This window comes from Chrysemys picta, unplaced genomic scaffold, assembly GCF_011386835.1.
Source record: "Chrysemys picta bellii isolate R12L10 unplaced genomic scaffold, ASM1138683v2 scaf211, whole genome shotgun sequence".
In the NCBI taxonomy this organism is placed as follows: domain Eukaryota; kingdom Metazoa; phylum Chordata; order Testudines; family Emydidae; genus Chrysemys; species Chrysemys picta.
This window is the reverse complement of record NW_027052918.1, coordinates 37,501-42,500: the sequence shown is the minus strand read 5'-3', so window position 1 is coordinate 42,500 and position 5,000 is coordinate 37,501. Positions and strand designations below refer to the sequence as shown.

The window sequence follows — 5,000 nt, the reverse complement described above, 5'->3', positions numbered from 1 at the left end:
CGGTCGGCCGAGACGGCGTGGGGCGACCCCTTCCGGACATCCGCGAGACGACCGGCCGTCAGGTCAACCCATTCGCTCCAAAGGGGTTGACCTGGTGGCCGAGAGGGGACTTTGAAAATTTTTCGGACTTGGAAAACTTTTTTTTTTTTTTTTCCCCCCAGCCCGCTTCCTCCGGGTTGACCCGGTGGCCGAGCGTCTCGCCGTCCCCGGACGCGGCGAGGGACTGCCTCCCGGCCGTCAGGATCGGGCCCACGGAAGTCTGATTTTAAAAAAAATTGGCCGACGCCACCGCGGAGGGCTACCCGAGCACCCCGGGCCCCGGAGCCGGAAAAGGGAAAAAAAGGATCGGGCCCACTAGAGACATGGACCCGGCCGCCAAGCAGGCCGCCCTGGGCTGACCCTCCCCGGCCGCAGCGAGGGACTGCCTCCCGGCCGACAGGATCGGGCCCCTGGAAGTCTGGGGGGGGGGGGGGAAATCGCCCCACGCCTCCGAGGAGGGCTGCCCGGGCGGGCCTGGCCCCGGAGCTCGAAAAAAAAAAAAGGATCGGGCCCACTAGAGACATGGACCAGGCCGCCCTGGGCTCACCCTCCCCGGCCGCAGCGAGGGACTGCCTCCCGGCCGACTGGATCGGGCCCCTGGAAGTCTGGAAAAAAGACTGGAACCTGACGCCTCCGAGGAGGGGGCGCCCAGGGAAGGAGGGAGATCCGGGTTGACCTGGTGACCGGACGGGAAAGAGGCCACCGGGCGTCCCCCCCCTTAAAACCTAGGGGTTGACCTGGTGGCCGGAAAGCGAACCGGCCAGCAGGTGAACCCTTTCGATTCCACGGGTTGACCTGGTGCCCGGGAAGCGAACCGGCCAGCAGGTGAACCCGTTCGATTCCACGGGTTGACCTGGTGCCCGGGAGGGGACTCTGAAAATTTTTCAGCCCTTTCGACTCGGGGTTGACCTGGTGGCCGAGAGGGGACTCGCACGGCAGGCAAGCCGCCCTGGGCTCACCCTCCCCGGCCGCAGCGAGGGACTGCCACCCGGCCGACTGGATCGGGCCCCTGGAAGTCTGGAAAAAAGAATGGAACCTGACGCCTCCGAGGAGGGGGCGCCCAGGGAAGGAGGGAGATCCGGGTTGACCTGGTGACCGGACGGGAAAGAGGCCACCTGGCGTCCCCCCCCCTTAAAACCTAGGGGTTGACCTGGTGGCCGGAAAGCGAACCGGCCAGCAGGTGAACCCTTTCGATTCCACGGGTTGACCTGGTGGCCGGAAAGCGAACCGGCCAGCAGGTGAACCCGTTCGATTCCACGGGTTGACCTGGTGCCCGGGAGGGGACTCTGAAAATTTTTCAGCCCTTTCGACTCGGGGTTGACCTGGTGGCCGAGAGGGGACTCGCACGGCAGGCAAGCCGCCCTGGGCTGACCCTCCCCGGCCGCAGCGAGGGACTGCCTCCCGGCCGACAGGATCGGGCCCCTGGAAGTCTGGGGGCGGGGGGAAATCGCCCCACGCCTCCGAGGAGGGCTGCCCGGGCGGGCCTGGCCCCGGAGCTCGAAAAAAAAAAAAAGGATCGGGCCCACTAGAGACATGGACCAGGCCGCCCTGGGCTCACCCTCCCCGGCCGCAGCGAGGGACTGCCTCCCGGCCGACTGGATCGGGCCCCTGGAAGTCTGGGGGGGGGGGGGGAATGGAACCTGACGCCTCCGAGGAGGGGACGCCCAGGGAAGGAGGGAGATCCGGGTTGACCTGGTGACCGGACGGGAAAGAGGCCACCGGGCGTGCCCCCGTTAAAACCCCTAGGGGTTGACCTGGTGGCCGGAAAGCAAACCGGCCAGCAGGTGAACCCTTTCGATTCCACGGGTTGACCTGGTGCCCGGGAAGCGAACCGGCCAGCAGGTGAACCCGTCCGATTCCACGGGTTGACCTGGTGCCCGGGAGGGGACTCTGAAAATTTTTCAGCCCTTTCGACTCGGGGTTGACCTGGTGGCCGAGAGGGGCCTCGCACGGCAGGCAAGCCGCCCTGGGCTCACCCTCCCCGGCCGCAGCGAGGGACTGCCCCTCCCCACCCCCCGGCTGACAGGATCGGGCGCACTGGAAGTCCGGGACAGTATTTTCCCCGACGCCGGGGAGGGCGGGCGGAGGGGCTCTGGCGGCCAGCCCGGGCCCCGGAGCTCGAAAAGGAAAAAAGGACCGGGCCCGCGAGAGACGGGGGCCCTGCCGCAGGGGGGGGGGGCAGTCCGACCGGGGCTCACCGTGCGGCAGGCCCGGGCGTCGGCAGGGGAAAGCGGGCGAGGAGGCGCGGGGCCGGGTGCCTACGGCCATACCGGACCGAACGCCCCCGATCCCGTCCGATCTCGGAAGGTAAACCGTCCCGGGCCTGGCTAGTACTTGGATGGGTGACCGCCTGGGAATCCCAGGTGCCGTAGGCAGCTTTTCCCGGTCCGAGTCAGCTCTCTCTCCTTTTCTGGGGGGGAAGGAGAGGGGGGGACGGGCCGGAAAGCCCCTCGTCGCTCCTGCCGAGTCGGAGGTCGCGGCCGCAGGTCACGGGTCTGGGCGCCTGGGGTCCGGCTCCCCACCCACCCGGCTTCCTCCGCGGAGGACCCCCCCCGGGGCCACCGAAGCCGCTGGGGGAGACCCCGGGCATGGGGCGGACTGGCCCGGACCCTCCCGGCCGCCGGCCCGCAGGTCCGCCCCGAATCCCCCCCCGCGGCCACCCAGGCCAGGCCTGGCCAGGCGGGACGGACGGCGGGTGTCCAGCGCCCAGCGGCTTCCTCCAGCGGGGACCCACGGACCCCAAAGCCGCAGGGGGAGGCCCCGGGCCCGGGACGGACTCGCTCGGACCCCCTGCGCCCGGCCGCCGGCCCGCGGGACCGCCCCGAATCCCCCCGCGGCCACCCAGGCCAGGCCTGGCCAGGCGGGACGGACGGCGGGTGTCCAGCGCCCAGCGGCTTCCTCCAGCGGGGACCCACGGACCCCAAAGCCGCAGGGGGAGGCCCCGGGCCCGGGCCCGACTCGCTCGGCCCCCCCGCCTCCCCTGCGCCCGGCCCCCGGCCCGCGGGACCGCCCCGAATCCCCCCGCGGCCACCCAGGCCAGGCCTGGCCTGGCGGGACGGACGGCGGGTGTCCAGCTCCCAGTGGCTTCCTCCAGCGGGGACCCACGGACCCCAAAGCCGCAGGGGGAGGCCCCGGGCCCGGGACGGACTCGCTCGGCCCCCCCGCCTCCCCTGCGCCCGGCCCCCGGCCCGCGGGACCGCCCCGAATCCCCCCGCGGCCATCCAGGCCAGGCCTGGCCTGGCGGGCCGGTGTGCGGCTCCCCCGGGCTTCCTCCCCCGACGACCCGCGCCCCCCTGAGCCGCAGGCGGAGACCCCGGCCCCGGGGCGGACCGGCCCGGGCTCGCTCGAGCCCCCTGCGCCCGGCCCGCAGGACCGCCCCCCCGAATCCCCCGGGAGAGGCCCGGCCTGCACGCCACTGACGACCCGCGGCCCCCAAAGTCGCAGGAGGCGCCCCCCCCCGGTTAGCCCCGTCTCGCTCCGCGCCCCCCGCCCCTCGCTGCCGGGACCGGGCGCCGCCCCAGAGTCAGCCGCAGCCGGCCGGCCTGAGAGCTGCCCTCCTGTGGACGACGGTGAGTTTACCTTGATACTAACCGGCCGTCAGCCAGGTCAACCCCATTGCTAGACTGGGGTGGACCTGGTGGCCGAGTGGGGACTTGGAACATTTGACAGCTGCTTCCCGGGGCTTGACCGGTTGTCCTGAACGCCCCCCACCCCCAGCCCCAGCCCCCGGCTCCTGCTCCCCTCTCCCCAGCCTCGGTGCTCCGCTCCCTGCCTCGGAGGCTGCCTCTCTGCGGCGCCTGCATCGCCTCCGAGGACGCGCACCCTCCGGAGGCTGGACGTAAACCCACCACTGCCGCTGACCCGGCTCTCCGAGGGACGACTGTGAGGCCTCCCCCCCCCCCCCACCCCCGGACCGCCCTGGGGACGACTGCTAAGCCTCCCCCACCGGACCGCCCGGGGCAAGACTGCTAAGCCTCCCTCCCACACACACACACACACACTGTCGGGGGAGGACTATTAAGCTTTCCCCCTGGAGCGCCCGGGGCGGACGACTGTTAAGCCTGCCCCCGGAGTCCTCGGGGGAGGACTATTAAGCTTTCCCCCCTGGAGCGCCCGGGGGGGGACGACTATTAAGCCTGGCCCCCGGAGTCCTCGGGGGACGACTATTAAGCCTCCCCCGGACTGGCCGGGGGGCGACTATTAAGCCTCCCCCGGACCTGCTCCGTCTCGACTATTAAGCCCCCCTCTGTGGTCCTCAAGACCACTGCCGTGCTGCCCTCGGAGTGGGGTGACACCCGGGCCGGAAAGCAAACCGGCCACCAGGTCAACCCGTCGAATCCAATGGGTTGACCTGGTGGCCGGAAAGCAAACCAGCCGCCAGGTCAACCCGTCGAAACCAATGGGTTGACCTGGTGGCCGGAAAGCAAAACGGCCGCCAGGTCAACCCAGTAGATTCAGCGGGTTGACCTGGTGGCCGAACGGGGACTTTGAAAATTTGACAGCCGCTTCCCGGGGGTTGACCTGTTGTCCCGGTGGGGACTTTGAACATTTGACAGCCGCCTCCCAGGGCTTGACCTATTGTCCCGGTGGGGACTTTGAGAATTTTACAGCCGCTTCCCGGGGCTTGACCTGGTGGCCGAGTGGGGACGTTGAACATTTGACAGCCGCTTCCAGGGGGTTGACCTGTTGTCCTGAACGCCCCCCACCTCCCCCCCGGCTCCTGCTCCCCACTCCCCAGCCTCGGTGCTCCGCTCCCTGCCTCGGAGGCTGCCTCTCTGCGGCGGCTGCATCGCGTCCGAGGACGCTCACCCTCCGGAGGCTGGACGTAAAGCCTGACACCCGCCACCGCCGCCGACACGGCTCTCGGAGGGACGACTCTGAGGCCTCCCCCCACCCCCGGACCGCCCTGGGGACGACTGCTAAGCCTCCCCCCCGCCCACACCCACACCCACACTGTCGGG

The 5,000-nt window shown here is 70.6% G+C and overlaps 1 non-coding gene across 1 annotated transcript; it reads left to right on the top strand.

The window, feature by feature from the left end:
• Positions 1-2,295: 2,295 nt before the first annotated feature.
• Positions 2,296-2,414, top strand: LOC135978327 (5S ribosomal RNA). The gene has a single exon (XR_010595749.1). It is a non-coding gene; the product is annotated as a 5S ribosomal RNA (ribosomal RNA).
• The last annotated feature ends 2,586 nt before the right edge of the window (positions 2,415-5,000 follow it).